At 39.9% G+C, this 19,185-nt stretch overlaps 1 protein-coding gene across 1 annotated transcript in view; it reads left to right on the top strand.

Annotated features, from left to right (window-relative positions):
• The first annotated feature begins 11,037 nt into the window (after nucleotides 1-11,037).
• Nucleotides 11,038-19,185, top strand: part of LOC134535769 (abdominal ganglion neuropeptide L11-like) — a 332,345-nt gene continuing 324,197 nt past the window's right edge. The window contains exon 1 of the mRNA XM_063375015.1: nucleotides 11,038-11,075. The gene's annotated coding sequence lies outside the window, so the exon portion shown is untranslated. The remainder of the gene's footprint in view (nucleotides 11,076-19,185) is intronic.

Below are 19,185 nucleotides of genomic sequence, written 5' to 3'. Positions count from 1 at the left end.
GAAACAAACCATGTTCAAATATTTAATAAAATCCTATGTTTGAAGTAGTATACGAATGTATGTCCGGAAACTGGCTTCTGGCTGTGGAGCCGGGAGCCAGTGTCCGCCATCTTGGATTGTGACGTCACGGCGGCCATCTTGGACGAGCGTAACGGGACACAGCGTAACGGAACAAGTAGGACATTGACCTTTGACCTTGACCCTGACCCCGACGGCCATTTTGGATCCGCCATTTTGGATCCGCCATTTTCGATGACGTAATTGTGTTCTCGAAAATTCCGGTGATGTGTTTTCCGCCATTTTGAATTATGATGTCATCGTTGCAATTTTCATTACGGTCGCCATCTTTAACTTTTTTATTTATTATCCGATTAAAATGAAATTTTTTTAAAAATTATAAAAAAATTAAATAATAAAATTTTACTAAATTTTTTATAAAAAACAAACATTTACGACACGGAGTTCGGAGTCCTCGGTTCGAACCCGACGGGTGCAAAAAAAATGGCAACCGATCCTTCCCCCGTGGTGGCTGCTGGCAGACTGACTTACCATCAGTAACAAGGTATATATCGTTAACTGATATGACGTCATGACCGCCATCTTGTCTTCGATGCTGGAAGCCTTCATCATTGTATCGTCGGCTGCACGCCATGTTAGTTTAATTTTTACCCGCTAGAGTGCAGTAATCATTTATTACTAAGGTGCCCGCCATCATGAAATTTGGCCACCATCTTGAAAATCCGTAATTATTTAGCTAGAAATTCGGGAAAAGTTCCAAAATTCATTAAATAAATCACTCATTAATTTACATATTGATTCGACCGATTCCTGTCCTCGGTTCGATACTTGATCGATGCAATAATGTTTAATTTTATGTAAAAAATAATAATTTCAATAAACCATGTTCAACATTCTTAAAGAGACTCTAAATCCTCTACTACCATCATCCTATCAGACATAAAGACCACCATATTGGAAATCTGTAATTTTAATGCTAGAGATGCGGGAAAAAGTTCAAAATTCATTAAATAAATTTGTAATCTATATAATGATTGATTAGATCGACCGAGGTTCTTGGTACGATCACTGGCCGATAAAATAAAAAAACTTTAATATTTTAAAAAATTACCACTAAAGTGGCAGGTTTTAGAAAATAAAAACACCGCAAGTTATTTTAAAAAAACTTTTATTACATACATACTACACTACTACAAGTACAAAAAAAATACACAGACAAATTACTAAAGTCTTGTGGATTTCTCTACGTCTGCATCTGCCACCCACGAATTAAAGCGAGGTGGAAAGCCCCACCACTTGACGTAGGATAGTCCATTTCTTCGTTTTATAATCTTCTCCACCAAGTACGTATCGGGATACAAAGTAGGCTGAATCTCTTCGGCATAGAAGCCGCCATGGATAGGTTTATGGTCCAAATATTCGAGGTAGTAGGTCCTAGGCCCTGATTCACGAACATGTGTCACACGGAAAAGTTCAGGACTCCAGTTCGCATTGAAACCTTTCTCGAAGATACCTTTCTGCTTGGAGATTCGCACAATGTCACCGACGTTAGCTTTACGCTTTCGTGGATCTTTCTTCTTCGTGTTCGAAAACACTGTTTGAAGCAGGCGATTGTCCTTTACGTCCTTTGGCTTCATTTTCGTGGTAGAATGCACCGTGGAATTATACTCGCTTATTAGTTTCGACAAGATGTCAAGCCACTTGTAATTTCCGTTAGCCGTGAACTGCCGCCACATCTTGGAACGCAAAGTTCTGTTAAACCTTTCGACAACGGAGGCTTTGACGTTACTAAATGTAGAGTAGTGTTTGATGCCATACTTCTTCATCAAAGCCTTGAAGGTTGCATTGTAGAATTCTTTCCCGAGGTCCGTTTGCAGGTGCGACGGTACACGTCCATCACGCAAAATATTGTTCATTGCCTTGGCTACTTCAGTTGCAGTCTTTGATTTGACAGGTCTAGCCCAAGCGAACTTGCTATAAACATCGATGACTGTCAACATGTACTTGAAACCTTTATTCTATCGGGAATACGGTATCATCTCAACAAGGTACGCCTGGAATAAATCGTCAATTCCACGAACTATGACTTTGCGACGAAGGTATTTCCGTCTAGCAGGAGCATGAATTTCTCGAGCGATTCCGGTTCGACTCATTGTATGTAACCGGCTTCCCTCAGTTCTTCAAGTATGGAGACAATTTCATTGATGTGCGAATAGTTTCCATGGTAAGCGAAGCATGTAGAATTCTAAGGCGATCAACTAATTCATTAGGGTCGTCCCATTATACATAGTCAAATATCTGACCACTTTCTAGCTTTTTTAAACTTTGGCCATGTATTGTTAGTTCACTGAAGAGATTAGCGAGAATGTCGATTTTTTCATGATCTACGTCTTTATATACACCACTATCTGGATCGTTATCGCGAAAATGTGCATTGGTTAGCTCTAGCAGTTTTTTGTACTTCTGTAAGTCTTTGTGAGAATATCCTTTAGGCTCCCTGCGAAACAGCAATTCGTACAGACCCGGCGTCCCGCGTGTTTTGAACGCTTCTACGCGCACGATATTTCCTGGTAGAAAGTCTATTTCTTTAGCACCGAGGAACCACTTATTATGTTTTCTGTACACTCCGTAGGTCGTGTCATTATTCCGGCTCGTAAACGATATCAGGTATGGTCGGACCATTGCATTAACTTGATGTCCCTTTTTCGGTATTTTTTTCTTGTGCATGGACTCTGTACTTGTTAAGTCCTCTTCTTCTCGATCCGGTTCATACTTTCTCTTCTTTACAGTTGGCATTTCATCTTCAACTTCTGTCTTCACAATGATGGCTGGTTCTTCCTTGTTTTTAAGTTCGTCGAGGCGACTAGTGATTGGTTTAAATATCTCCTCATTTTCCATCTCACGTGCAAGTCTGGTTCGTCTAGCAAGTAAATATTTTTCACGAACAGACTGTATAGCTCGATGAAGGTCACTGGCCAGGTCTGACATTGTACTGGCTGAAAACTTATTGCAAGACCTCCTTTTATACTTTTTTATTCGTTCGCAGAAACTTCTTTCTTGTGTTTGGCCAAATCTGAATTTGTTGACAAGTGAGTTAGTGATGCTTTCAGACTACTTTGAAAAGTCCTCAGATCGTCACGTCTTTGTGCATTCGATACTTCGATCATGTCGCGAATGCGAGAATCCGAGGCTTCCACACGCTGGTCGATGGCAACGAGATACTCTAGTAATTCCTTTTTCACACTGTCTACTTTTTGAGCCAGTAGCGAAATGTATTTGCGGATATCGCAGTCATGAGACTTGAGAGCAGTACGTAAGTCTCGACTGCTACGACCGAATTTTGAAATGCTATGACTCATGTTTGGCAATAAACTGATCGAAACCTCGTCTGTACCTGTCCTCATATAGAGGCCAGTCTTTGACTATAACTAGGAATCCGTGTTCTTCTTTCCAACTCAAGGAGCACATGTCTTTGAATTCCTGGAATGTCATGTCGGTGTTTACGTGATCATCATAAGCGTGGCGTAAATTAAGTTCGTCCATGCAAAAAAGTACTATGACATTCGCGTTGTCTCGTAGGAGAAATTTTGGAATACGACTGTACGTCTGACACAGGTAAACGCAGTCTACCTTGGCGTGTCTGCCCATGGAAAAGTACTCTTGTATTATGCCTTGTTTCTCGCACATTACATCGTCGAAAACAAACACGGAATTGGCTTTTGCTTCGCTTGGAGGTACAACATCGGTATTATCGCTAAACGGAAAATACTCCAGACCATCCACTGAGCGCAGAACAGTTGCTAGGCGCTGGTACTTTGGCTGTTGCAACGACTTGGAATACAAGTAAACGTTCTCTAACCGAAGACCGTTTGGTTCCTCCAGTAAACTCAGTAAAACACACGTCTTGCCACAGTTTGACGGACCCGCCATTATGCAACGTACGGCAGAAGGCAACAGTAAGCCATGTCGTGATTCACGCGCACTAAATACATCGTCTTGCGTAATGCGTACGGGCAAACACACGTCTTGCTTGACGACCTGCATTGTACTAAAGTAATTGTATAAAATCAAACACATTTATACTTTCTGATCAGTTGTGCGTAATGACTCGAAGAGGTAAGAACAAAAAACACATCGGTGCAGGACTCGTGAACTCGCTGATAAACAATCTGCCATTCGAGCTACACATTCCCGGCTACAGATTCTGCGGCCCCGGCACTAAACTAGCGAAAAGGTTAGCTCGCGGTGACGTGGGCATTAATTCTCTCGACGAAAAGTGCAAGCAGCACGATATCGCATATTCATTAAGCAAGGATCTGGAATCCAGGCACAGAGCAGATCAGATATTGGCACAGGAAGCCGAAGATATAAGCAAATCGTCGAACGCGGGACTCAGAGAGAAAATCGCAGCGTGGGGCGTATCTAAGATCATGAAGGCAAAGACGAAATTAGGACTGGGTGCTCGTCGAAACAGCTCCATCAAGTCAAAGACTAACACACGCAAGACCAAACGCAAGATCGGTGCAGGCGTGCAAAAAGCCAAGCAAAAATTACAGACTCGCGACAAGAAGATTATAGGAGGATTTCTTCCTTTGCTTTTGCCTGCTTTGGGTGCTCTCGGTGGCCTCATCGGTGCAACGGGTGGTATAGTGCGGGCAGTCAACACTTCGAAGAATGAGCGCAAGCAGTTAAAAGAAGCACAGCGACACAATGCCAGCATGGAAGCCATTGCCATCGGTAAAAAAAACGGCGCAGGACTGTACTTGCAACCTCACAAGACAGGTCGTGGCATGAAAAAGAAACTAATAAAAAAAATCCTAAGTTCCCTACCGAAACGACCGCTCACCAACGTAGATTTAATAAAGTACGCACGCAAACTGAAAATACCAAATTTCCGCGGTGTGTTTATGCGAGACACTTTTCCCAGCAAGCCAAATATACGTGAGTGCGCCATAATTAATTTAGACACGTTGTCGGGTCGCGGCACGCACTGGGTGGCGTACATAAAGTCTGGAAAAAAAGCTACTTACTACGACAGTTTCGGTAATTTGAGACCTCCGCCCGAACTGCGACAGTACCTGGGCCGGTCCACTACGTTGTTTTACAATTATGAAACGGAACAGAGGCCTAATCAAACAAACTGCGGACACTTGTGTCTTCGCTTTCTAACAAACAAAAATTAGCTGACAGATAAAAATTGCTACTTTAAGGTTCTGCAGTGACGATAATTTATTAGTCATGTCGATAACACTTACCTTGACAGGTCACGCATCTGAGCTGCGGGCGGTTCATTTCCCGCCTCTGGATTTAGACGGAGAATGGTGTATCGGACTCGTAGATTTTCAAACGTATAATGCCATACCGAATATCGACGAAGAAAATTGCAAGATCTGCTTCCTGAAAAGCGATGGGACCGCTCATGAAATACGGTTACCTGTTGGCTCTTATGAAATTGACGACATTGCAAATTACATCAGGGATATGTTACCACAGGATGTAGACTATCAACTGCGTGGAAATCCAAACACTCAAAAAAGCATTCTAACATGCAGTGAAAATGTCGACTTTACGAAACCTGGCACCATAGGTACGATGCTCGGATTTGAATCAAAGGTTTATGATACGGGAAGAACGTACGAATCTACGCGCGCAGTAAACATTTTGCCTGTGAATGTCATAAGAATAAACTGTAATTTGGCAAGTGGAACGTATCTCAACGGAAGACTAAGCAACATGCTGCACGAGTTTTCGCCGATGGTCCCGCCAGGATATAAACTGGTCGAAGTACCTCAAAGTATCATTTACTTTCCAGTCATCGTGAAGTGCGCACACGAAGTCGTCGTCCGAATCGTTGACCAGCGAGAACGATTGGTGAATTTTCAAGACGAAGAAATTACATTACGGCTGCACTTGAAGATATGGGCATAAAGTTCGTAACACCGAACAGTTATAAAAGAAATCGTATTGCCGTGAATAAGAACAGTTCCCTACCAGACATCGGTGCGTTAACACCTGACAACATAAAGTATCTTCTCAGTATTGGACAAGTGCCGAATAAATATGGAAGACGAAATCCTCAACGTGGAAGATCCGGTCATTTTTGATGACAGCATTACGAAAATGGAATTGCACGAGTACCAGACTTTCCTGCTCGGACCGTACGCACTACCATCGGAAGTACGCATTGCTGTACAGCACCAAGATATTTGTACTTTACCTTTGCTGTCATTTCTACGTATACGAGGCACGCTTACAAAATCGGATGGTACGCATCCGACAACGACGTCAATATCCTGCAATGGTATTCTTCACCTAATCGAGCGCATTACTTATGTACTCAATGGCGTCGAGGTAGACCAGATGAGAGATGTAGGCATAACATCTGCAATAAAAAATTACCTTTCGCTCACGCCAAATGAACTGTCTGCTGCAAAGATGGCCGGTTGGGCTCTCGAGGATGAATATAAGCTTCCGGTTTATGCCGAAGGGAAGTTCGAAGTTTGTGTTCCTCTGTCCATGCTTCTCGGATTCGCTGAGGACTACAAAAATATAATCATTAATTCGAAACAAGAGCTCGTACTGCTTCTAGCCAACACACACATTAATGCAATTGTCGCCGCTGCAGAAAACCCTCAAGATGTCTCGCTAACACTACAGTCTATCGAGTGGATGCTGCCCCACATCCAAGTGAGCACCGTTGAACGAGTCAAGATGTTGAAGAACATAGAAAATGGCAAGAACTTCGATGTGCCATTCCGATCCTGGAGCCTGGAAACTTATCCTAGCTTGCCTCATAGTCAGCGTATTAATTGGATAGTAAAGTCCAGCTTCGCTACGGAAAAACCAAGATACATCATCGTCGAGCTTCAGACCGGAAGACAGCTCAATGCAGGAGTAAGTCGCTCCGTATTCGATAACTATCAAATACGCAATGTAAAAATATTTTTAAACAGCGAAAGTTATCCGTACGTTGACATGAACATGGACTTTGAAAGTGGAAGAGTCCTTCTAGCATATCAAATGTATGCCAAGTTTCAGCAAGCTTACTATGGGCGGAGACAGTCACCGATACTGAGTCCCGACAGTTTCAAGAACAAGGCTCCGTTAATGGTGTTTGACGTTTCCAAACAGGATGATCGAATAAATTCAAACATCATCGACTGTAGGATCGAGATAAAGACTAGCGGAAATATTCCACCAAACACCTATGCTTTTTGTCTGATACTTCACGATCGGCTTGCTTCGTACAATTGTCGAGACAAACTTGTGAAAATTCTGACATAAATACTGTTTCGTTTTCGATAATAATTTAGTTACGACCGAGCATTGCTAGCGACAAGATGTACTGCAACCTGCAAGGTTTCCAGAGTCAAAATGGATTCGTGCTCAAGGAAATTAGCGTCACCTCCGGAGACAAGACTCGAACCCGCACGTTCCGACCCCCGTATCCGTGGAAACTACTAGACGAAAAAAGCAAACGGTCAAACGAATGGTTATGTAAATATTATCACGGACTAGAGTGGGACGAAGGAAAGATTCCGTACCACCAAGTGAAAAACACTATCGAGTATTTACTACTGCAAAACGAAATAATCTACGTTGCCGGACCTGAACAGAAGAAATGGCTGAGCAAGTTGTGTGATGCGTCAGTTGTAATCGTAGACTTACAGACCGACTACGGCTGTCCTTCCCTGCGCAAGCTTAGTGCAATATACGACGTGCAGCTACGTGACAAGTTTGAACGTGTCTGTGCCTGTACAAACTCGCAGTTAATGCAGAAATGGCACACACAGTGTTAGTAGGAGCCAGCATATATAAATGTCGTACCTACGTACGTGCCTTCAGTTGACGTTCGACCTGCAAGAAGATGTTTACGTTTCATCCTGCCAACGTGTACGTGTGCGCAAGACCTAGCTTCAGCAGTGTCGAGTAGAGGCGTTCAGCATTGGCGGTTTGCGCACTTTCCTGTGTCCTACGAACCGACTCAGCAGCTGGTAGATTGTTGCGAACCTGGAAACTGTGCCGTCTATCACATGAGACCACACACAATCCTTCCTGCTAGCATCGCTGAGGTAGTCGCCTCGTCTGCATGTGCAACACCAAACATGGACGTGTTGCAACCTGTTGCGACCTGTGATGCTTCTACGCAGACGTCCAAACGGTGTGCGTCTCGTCGTCGCAGTTCAGGCAGTGAATCTGTCCCAACTGGCACTGAGCCAAAGCCCAGGCGTAGACGTGGTCACAGACGTCACCGACCATGTCTTGTCGGAGTTGTCGACGTTGCAGAAGATGACCAGATGGAAACCTGTGTTCCTGATCGCGTGACCGGCGAACCAGTTGGAACCGGAGTCAACGAACCAGTTGGAACCGGAGTCGACGAGTCAGTTCGTGCGGCATTAAAGACATTGCTTGTGAAAATGCTTGAATCCTTAACCTAATATGTATTTGTGTACTTTTTATAAATAAATGTGTAACACTTGAACTCGTGTGTTTTATATTTCTACAATTTTTAGGTACCTAATAAAAAATTTTTAAATAAAGAAAATATTTTGACTCATGTAGTATACCAGTAGACCACGGGTATATAAGCGAGGTTCAGACGACTGGACCCGCAGTTCACCTCTGGCCGCGGTGCAGTACGGACGTGCTCTCTCCATTAAGTGTCGTGAGATTTAGTTATGTCGACCGGAATAGAATGTTTACCGACAGCAGCGGGGATCTCGATGGCAGCAACGATGATGGAGACGGAGATCCCGATACCATTTGCAGAGGAGACCACGGCAGCGGAGAGCTCAATGGCTGAGGTGTCGACAGCTGTGAAGATCCCGAAGAAATGGACTGTCCTACGTCAAGTGGTGGGGCTTTCCACCTCGCTTTAATTCGTGGGTGGCAGATGCAGACGTAGAGAAATCCACAAGACTTTAGTAATTTGTCTGTGTATTTTTTTTGTACTTGTAGTAGTGTAGTATGTATGTAATAAAAGTTTTTTTAAAATAACTTGCAGTGTTTTTATTTTCTAAAACCTGCCACTTTAGTGGTAATTTTTTAAAATATTAAAGTTGTTTTTTTTTTATCGGCCAGTGATCGAACCAAGGACCTCGGTCGATCTAATCAATCATTATATAGATTACAAATTTATTTAATGAATTTTGAACTTTTTCCCGCATCTCTAGCATTAAAATTACGGATTTCCAATATGGTGGTCTTTATGTCTGATAGGATGATGGTAGTAGAGGATTTAGAGTCTCTTTAAGAATGTTGAACATGGTTTATTGAAATTATTATTTTTTACATAAAATTAAACATTATTGCATCGATCAAGTATCAAACCGAGGATAGGATTCGGTCGAATCAATATGTAAATTAATGAGTGATTTATTTAATGAATTTTGGAACTTTTCCCGAATTTCTAGCTAAATAATTACGGATTTTCAAGATGGCGGCCAAATTTAAAGGTGGCGGGCACCTTAGTAATAAATGATTACTGCACTCTAGCGGGTAAGAATTAAACTAACATGGCGTGCAGCCGACGATACAATGATGATGGCTTCCAGCATCGAAGACAAGATGGCGGTCATGACGTCATATCAGTTAACGATATATACCTTGTTACTGATGGTAAGTCAGTCTGCCAGCAGCTACCACAGGGGAAGGATCGGTCGCCATTTTTTTTGCACCCGTCGGGTTCGAACCGAGGACTCCGAGCTCCGTGTCGTAAATGTTTGTTTTTAATAAAAAATTTAGTAAAATTTTATTATTATTATTTTTTTTATAATTTTTTAAAAAAAATTTCATTAAAATCGGTTAATAAATAAAAAAAGTTAAAGATGGCGACCGTAACGAAAATTGCAACGGTGACGTCATAATTCAAAATGGCGGAAAACACATCACCGGAATTTTCGAGAACACAATTACGTCATACAAAATGGCGGATCCAAAATGGCGGATCCAAAATGGCCGTCGGGGTCAGGGTCAAGGTCAAAGGTCAATGTCCTACTTGTCCCGTTACGCTGTGTCCCGTTACGCTCGTCCAAGATGGCCGCCGTGACGTCACAATCCAAGATTTCGGACACCGGCTCCCGGCTCCACAGCCAGAAGCCAGTTTCCGGACATACATTCGTATACTACTGTTTGAGTATTAATAATAACAACATTTTTAATACATAATTTTATCTTCCATATACATCCGCTTATAAATATTTAATTTTCGAGTTTTCTGGTAAATAAATGTGTAACAAGTTTTTTTGCCTATATCTGGAATGTAATCAGATGAATAACATTTTAAAGAAAACGTTACAAATTTTTGCAGGTACTATAGTAAAAGTTTATTTTTTTAGGTTCGTGTTTCTGAGAGCATACAGTTCCGAGTATAGTAACGTAGATGTATTTATAACTTTTATAAAATTAAAAGTATTTGTGGTCATCAATTATTTTCTAACGCAACATTTATTTTGTGTTGCATATAGTTAAGAAAGTATACAATTTTAAATTGATGTCTTGTATGAAATATGTTTTATCTTGTTCTGAATGTTTTAAAGTGTCCATTAAAATAAAAAAAAGATATGTTTGGTTAATATTTTAAGTCGATTCATTTTATTGTTTTAACAATGAAATTTGACATTCACTTTTGTAAAATAATGGACATATTTTATTCGTTAAACTAAAAAAAAAGTTTGGTGATTAAAATTATACACAGTTATTTGTAGTACGATGGGTAAAAAGGTTTGAATTTGAGCGTGGAAAAATTATACCAATTAATAGTTTTTTCCTATAAGTTTCAAAAACGTTTTGCCTGTTATTTAAACTTAATCAGAGTACAAAAAATTTTAAGCTAAACAAATGTAGTTTGTCAACTGGTGGTTGTACGTGCATGTGTCTGCGTGTGGGTCGGTGCAGCTCTAGCACCGGGGAGGGGTTGTAGGAGGGAGGGAGGTGGCTGGCGGGTGGCGGAGCGCGCAGGCGCCCCGGTGCGCGCCGGGCTGCCTATATAGCAGGCGCGGGCGCAGCGCGCTCACTCGCGCGTCCGCTTCCAGCCACGCACCGCCAGTCGCCGTCAGGTGAGTGCCGCGCTGCCTTCCTGCTTACCAGCAGCCACAGCAGCCACAGCAGCCACAGCAGCCACAGCAGCCAGCTGTCAGCGTGCTCTCTGCACTGCTCATTTCTTATTGTAGCGTGCTTTTCCTCTTTTTCGGAGGAGAAAGCTCATTTCATGATTCCGGTTTGCAAAGAGACAGCGATACAAATACAGAGCGTGCTGAAATTTGACTTATAAATTTCAGCTGCCGGTTCAGCTTAAAACAAAAAAGGTTGAAAGGTTTACTACCGTCAAGCTAAATTTCAAATTTTAAATAATTTCTCTATTATTTTTTAATAAATCAGGCTTTAACTCCAACTTAAAATAATAATTGTAGCCTTAGAAAGCACTTTAATTCATTAAACAAAATATTTTCAAACATTTTTTTATCGTTATAAACTTGCAGACCAAGTTTGTATGTCAAATCCTTATCCACTCTGTATAAACACATCATGATAACCGTACAGCCTGCTTTTCGACACATGGTTAACAAACTTTGGTTGTGACGAAGCGACGAGATTTTCTGTAGAGTTTGAAAGCAATAGCGTTAATTAATGTCATGTGAATTTAGTTTTCCTTTTTTCCATAAGTCTAAAGAAATGACAAACGACAGAAAAAAACATGGAACAATAACCTAAGGAGGAAACAAAGTAGCAGAGACCTAAAATTTAACTGAAATTCTTTCAATAAGATAGCCTTAGTAAGAATGACAGAAGAAAACTTGCAAAAATACCATTTACATTCACAGTAAATATAAATATACAAATGAGGACGACAAGACAGTAATGTTGTCCTTTCGTTCTTAATTTTAAATATTTTATAACAATTAAGAATCATAATTTTTATGTTTTTAATTGTAACTTTTTATTTAAGTTACAAGTGACTAGTATACGACGTGATATCAACTATTAAATCTAAATATGTTACAGCGTAAATAACTATTTGAACTTAGTTTATGACTTTATTTTCAACCGAATATAAATTTTTTTGAAGTTTTGAAACCAACTTTTCTCACACTGGCTAGTGAATGTAACATGAAACTACATGACACATGTCCGGCTGTGACAACAAGAATGCATCTGTGCGTGCGGCACTGACGGTAGGCCAGCTGGCGGATAGCACACTCTTGCACGTACTCCACACCAGTCAAAACACCTCAGTGAGAAATAAAGCTAATATCGACACTTCAAATGTTTTTTTACAGATAATTATTATTATTCATCTGAAATATAATCTCGCGGTTTATTAAATGAGTTAAAAACCTTTCATTATGGATTTTTTTAATACTAACCCACTTCTTATAGAACTTCTTTTTTACATGTTAATTTGGCTCGGCCTGGCGTACGTGTGGTTGCGGGTATGAGTGGAACTGAACACCCGTTCGCTGGTGGAATCACTTAGAGTGCAGTTGCCCAAATTTAATAATGTTACGTCCTCTCAGCAAGCTGAAAATAGAGACCTTTTCTTTTGTAAATATCATACTGTAAGAAGGTATTAAAGCTTGGGAAAATATCATTTGTGTCCTGTTATGCAAACAATTTGAATTTAATAACTAAAAAATTAAATATATGGATAAATCCAAACACAATCAATATTTTAAAGCTTTATTAAAATTCATTATTTTTAACTGCAATTGATTTTGCAACCTGTGTAACCATAATCAAAAGCGTATCTTTATTTCGTCTCGCATGAAAAATATTGGATGTATCTCAATTTTTACAAGTACCTAGGGACCCTTAAGAGAATGATGGTTGCTATAATGCACTTAGAAGACTAAATCCTTTCTTACCAAGTAGTTCTGAAAGGTTGGACGACATTCAAAAAGTGTCGACTTGTCTCGCTCTAGCTTGTATGTAGTGTGATTTCAAGCGCAACATTCTGACACAAATACAAACCATGTTTTGTAGCGTCATAATCAAGGATTAAGAACCCCTTAAATGTTTATATTTAATATTATTAGATAAATTATGTAGAAAAGATTTTCTGTTTGCTTTGCAATACAATCTACAGTTTTATACCGAACATGATAGCGTTTTGCATACTTGACGTATAAAATAAGAGGAAAATTACCATCCACATGTGATTTTAAAATAACTCCCCCATTCCCTTAAATGAAGCCTTTTCTCCTTGTGTGAAGCCAGGGCACGATGGCCGCTTCTGCTTGCAAACACTCGCGCAGCCGGCGGCTGGCGGCCACTGCCTTCCCTACGCGTCGTGCTGTGGCATGTGTGCTCGGGGTGCTCCTGCACTCGCCCGCCGCTTCTATTGGCCGAGCGAACAGTCGCCGTGCAACATCCTCTGCCAAAACCGAGAAGTAATATCCTTGAGGTTGTAAATGACATAAGTATAATAACCAGTGGATTAAATAATATTACAAATATCCTAATATCGCTGTTACTTTAATTAAAACACGAACTTTAAAAAATAATCACAAAACATATCAAAATTATTAAGTGGTTATAGTTAGAACTTTCTTTCTTGAGAATTTAAATATTCCCTAAAAACAAGTAGGTGACGCGAGCTTGTACGTGTGAAGCTCCCTGACTTCATCATCTCTCAGGCTTCCTTCCCCGTGTCGCTGGTCTCCCCTCACTGTTTGCTCTCCAAGGGCACTCTGCGTCCGGGAGTGGAGCATTCTGACCCAGCAAGTCCTTGTATCTGACACCGCAGGCCACATAATGGCGTGTTTTGTATCTGACTCTGCAGTTCACGTCATGGCGACTCCTTGTATCTGACACCGCAGGCCACATAATGGCGTGTTTTGTATCTGACTCTGCAGTTCACGTCATGGCGACTCCTTGTATATGACATCGCAGGCCACATAATGGCGTGTTTTGTATCTGACTCTGCAGTTCACATCATGGCGACTCCTTGTATGTGACATCGTAGGCCGCATAATGGAGTGTTTTGTATGTGACTCTGCAGTTCACGTCATGGCGACTCCTTGTATATGACATCGCAGGCGACATAATAGCGTGTTTTGTATCTGACTCTGCAGTTCACGTCATGGCGACTCCTTGTATATGACATCGCAGGCCACATAATGGCGTGTTTTGTATCTGACTCTGCAGTTCACGTCATGGCGACTCCTTGTATATGACATCGCAGGCCGCATAATGGCGTGTTTTGTATGTGACTCTGCAGTTCACGTCATGGCGACTCCTTGTATATGACATCGCAGGCCACATAATGGCGTGTTTTGTATCTGACTCTGCAGTTCACGTCATGGCGACTCCTTGTATATGACATCGCAGGCCGCATAATGGCGTGTTTTGTATATGACTCTGCAGTTCCCGTCATGGCGACTCCTTGTATATGACATCGCAGGCCACATAATGGCGTGTTTTGTATCTGACTCTGCAGTTCACGTCATGGCGACTCCTTGTATATGACATCGCAGGCCACATAATGGCGTGTTTTGTATCTGACTCTGCAGTTCACGTCATGGCGACTCCTTGTATATGACATCGCAGGCGACATAATAGCGTGTTTTGTATCTGACTCTGCAGTTCACGTCATGGCGACTCCTTGTATATGACATCGCAGGCCACATAATGGCGTGTTTTGTATCTGACTCTGCAGTTCACGTCATGGCGACTCCTTGTATATGACATCGCAGGCCGCATAATGGCGTGTTTTGTATGTGACTCTGCAGTTCACGTCATGGCGACTCCTTGTATATGACATCGCAGGCCACATAATGGCGTGTTTTGTATCTGACTCTGCAGTTCACGTCATGGCGACTCCTTGTATATGACATCGCAGGCCGCATAATGGCGTGTTTTGTATATGACTCTGCAGTTCCCGTCATGGCGACTCCTTGTATATGACATCGCAGGCCACATAATGGCGTGTTTTGTATCTGACTCTGCAGTTCACGTCATGGCGACTCCTTGTATATGACATCGCAGGCCGCATCACGGTGAGTCGTTGTTGTTAAACCGGTCTTTTTTAACAAATAAAAAATACAGGCTATTCACAGACAATTTGATGTCTGGTACAGATTTTTAAATCAATGTATGGTGTTTGAAATTCTTCTTAAATATTTGTTAACATAGTAAGTATGGATTAATAAGTTTACAAAAACTATTTTTACTCTGAAATAATTTGTTATGTGACTAAAGGAATTACATCAAAAAAATTCAAATATTTCAACAGAGACTTAAATTTTTTTATTTAAAAGTTTTTAAATAGCTATACTTTGAATTTTTTTATAAGATATTGTGATAAATTATGGCTACATTCACGTAACATGTTATCTGAAAATAGAAAAAAAAATGCAATAATTTTTTAATATATATATTTTTTTTTTTTTTTAATTTTTAACTGATTTGGTGCATCCAGAGTCAATACGTAAAAACTTTCCGAAATTATTTATTATTTATTTATCTGGTAATTATTACACTGGCCAACAATGAATATGTTTCAAAAATCAACTCGAAAATGACCAACTAGCTCTTGTTTTCAAGATACAGTAACATGTCACTTCTTACATGCTCAACGTTCACTTTGTTGAGAAATTTAGTTTTTGGATGTTGGTACGCCTGTTAACTGACAAAACCAAACGTTGTACAGCTATTTTGAGGTTATATACGTGATTTATGTTATTCAGATAGTGCTTAATGTGGTTTCTGTGGTTTTCTTATTCGAATTTAATGTTTTGGAGTAATATTTAAGTGTACTAAACCAAAATGCCACGAAGTTGTGTGAATTCAGTGAATAACTTTTGTTATATTTGTGGTGAAGTAACATTTTCGTCACAGAAACGCAATCTTACTCTTGCTGTTAAGACTGCTTATCAGCATTATTTTGGAGTTACGGTAGGTGACCAAGATAAGTCGTGGGCTCCATATATATGTTGTAACTCTTGTTCAGTTACTTTAAGAGAATGGTTGAAAAATAAAAAACGATCTATGCCTTTTGCTGTGCCCATGGTTTGGCGGGAGCCTACAAACCATATAAATGACTGCTATTTCTGCTTGACTCCACCAATAAAGTCGGAATTGTCAACAAAGAAAAAAATAACAGTTCAATACCCAAATAATCCTTCGGCTATTCGACCAATTCCACATTCAGATGGTTTACCAATACCTACCCCACCCCACAGTTATGAACTTGAAGTGGAAAATGAAGATAGTGCAGAATAACTCAGCCAGCCTAGCACATCTCACGACCCTGATTTTAAGGAAACAGATGATAAACCGCACAGACTGTGTCAAGCGGAATTAAGTGATCTCATTCGAGACCTTGATTTGTCAAAGGATAAGGCAGAACTTCTAGGCTCAAGACTACAGCAGTGGAATCTTCTCCAGCATGATGTCAGGGTATCACAGTATAGACAGCGTTCGAAGAATCTCCTTCCTTTTTTTGAGTATGCTGCAACGTTAATGGCTTGATGAAATGTTTGAATTTGGACCATGATCCTACTGAATGGAGGCTATTCATAGATTCGTCGAAGCTTAGTTTGAAAGCTGTATTACTTCACAACGGTAACCGTCTTCCTTCTATTCCTGTTGGACATGCAGTTCACATGAAAGAGACTTATGAAAACATGAAAGCCCTCCTCCACTCAATCAAATATGCTGAACACAAGTGGAAAATCTGTGGTGATCTAAAGGTCATCGCTATACTTTTAGGAATGCAACTGGGGTATACTAAATACTGCTGATTTTTATGTATGTGGGACAGTAGGGATAGGAAATCACATTACATTCAAACAGACTGGCCTGCAAAAAATCTTGGCCCTAGTGAAAAAAAAAATGTTGTTGCCCTGCCTCTCGTCGACCCGAAAGATATATTTCTTCCACCGCTACATATTAAACTCGGTTTGATGAAAAACTTTGTCAAAAGCATGAACAAAGAAGGAGAGGCCTTTAGATATTTGAGGGAAAATGCTTTCTTAAGTGATGCAAAAGTTAAGGAAGGTGTTTTTGTTGGGCCACAAATTCGGGAGCTTGTGAAGGATCCTGCGTTTGACAGAGTTTTGAAGGGGAAAGAAAAGGAAGCTTGGAATGCGTTCAAGGGAGTTATTAAAGGCTTTTTGGGGAACAAAAGAGAAGATAAATATGTTCAGTTGGTGAGGATACTTCTACAAAAATATCATGAACTTGGATGCAACATGTCTCTCAAAATTCATTTTCTCCACTCTCATCTAGACTTTTTCCCTCCTAGTTGTGGTGCGGTCAGTGATGAACACGGTGAGAGATTCTATCAGGATATTTCTGTAATGGAACAAAGATAATATCAGGGCCGTTGGAATGAATCAATGCTTGCAGATTACTGTTGGTGCGTGTGTAGGGATGCTCTAGAACTCACATACAAGAGACAGGCCAAAAGAAAAATGAAATCCACATGATGGTAATAATATCCAACCTGCCAAGTATTCTGCCATTAATTTTCAACTCTTAAAAAAATTTAACTACTATTTAATAAATCCAAATTAATTTATAATGTTGATAAACTTATGGTTTAAAATTTACAGATTTGTCACAATTTGTTAACGTTACCTATATATTTTGACCCATGGTGTATCACAGAAACTAGAGCTAATAAAAAATTTTAATTGTCGTTTTCGTTTTTTTTTTGAACCCAAAATTAGTAAGATTTGACTCATGAAGTGAAGGAAACATAACAAAAATATTTTTTGTTGGCCAGTGTTATTAATGTAGGTAATATTTAAATATAATGCCTTGCATATTACAATATTGATAGTAAAAAATAATTTCATCATTATAATAAAATTACTAATAGTTATGTAAATTTCATTAAGTATCTACTGAAAAAAAGTAACGGGACATTAGTAAATCTGGAAGACAGGTAGGTGTACATATTTTCACACTAGGAATCATCATAATCGCTGTCACTCACTAAATGCTCAAAATAAGTACAAGCGCATGTTAATCTCAGTCATCGGTTTGGGATGTCCCTGGCCAAGATGTGATATTTGGAAAAGTCCTGTGCTTCATCAGAGCAGTTTGTGAATGTTTATAGTTTTTTTTTGTAACTGACTGATACTTGACCAAACTAATTGGCACTAGGAGCTGCCATACAAAAGAATTGTTCGAGTGCTTCTGAAGTCTGAATGTATGAAATTCTACACTATTTATGAATGGTAATGCAATGACCACCCCTGGAATCAATGTAGTATACTTAAATTACTTAGAACTTGCAGACGTAAAACCCTGTTTTTCACTTCAAAAGAATGTTACTTTTGGCAGTTTAGTCGGAGAGTACTCTTTTTAAAAATATGTAGGCCTCCACATTTCATTGAAATACCTCACGGCTGCTGTCAACCACCTTTACATTAATATTATGCATATTATTAGCACTAAACTCAAAATATTGTTTAGGAGTATAAAATCGATCACACTTCTAAAGTTATTGTTTTATAACACCAAAAGCACGATCTCATGGCAAAAACGAGTGCCCCAATTCGGAAATCTATAACAAATTGTTTTAAGTTGATTCCCACATCCACAAATTCTTAAAACTACGTGATTTTTATTTTGGCCAAGTGTCCCATCTGAGAGATGAAAGAGTTCAGTTACTTTACTTGAGACCAAGGTGTAGATTTAGTCATTTAGTCCTTCAGCTTCATGATATATGCCAATTACTCCAAGGCTTCTTCTTCTTCTTCTTTTGTTAACTTATACAATTGTGCACTTCTTTGTTTGTGTACATTCAACTTGATCTCTGCTGCTTGCTTTACGCTATCTCTTATGTGAGGACTTTTTAACTTGTTTTTAGTACTTAGTTCACATTTACAACATACATCAATCTGTGGACGTCCAAATCTGCAGTAGAAATTTTGTGAAAAGTATTCTTTATGAAGTTTTATTTAAATGTACTGACAAGATGTCTCTGAAGGAACAATCGGTGCATTTGCTTGATATTTAAGTGAGAATACAAATATTTTGTTTCCTTGCCACCTTCAGTGGAAGGATTCAACGTAGCCTACTTGTGAATTATTTTAGTAGTACATTCATATGTTAATATTGTGTCGTATTGGGTTCTTCCCTCTTTAATAAGTTAAAGGTTAAAAAAAATAATGTTATAAAGCGAAATAATCTCTTTTGGGTTACACAGTGAAGACT

This window comes from Bacillus rossius, chromosome 10 (genome assembly GCF_032445375.1).
Source record: "Bacillus rossius redtenbacheri isolate Brsri chromosome 10, Brsri_v3, whole genome shotgun sequence".
Lineage (NCBI taxonomy): Eukaryota > Metazoa > Arthropoda > Insecta > Phasmatodea > Bacillidae > Bacillus > Bacillus rossius.
This window is presented reverse-complemented; position numbering and strand designations above follow the sequence as displayed.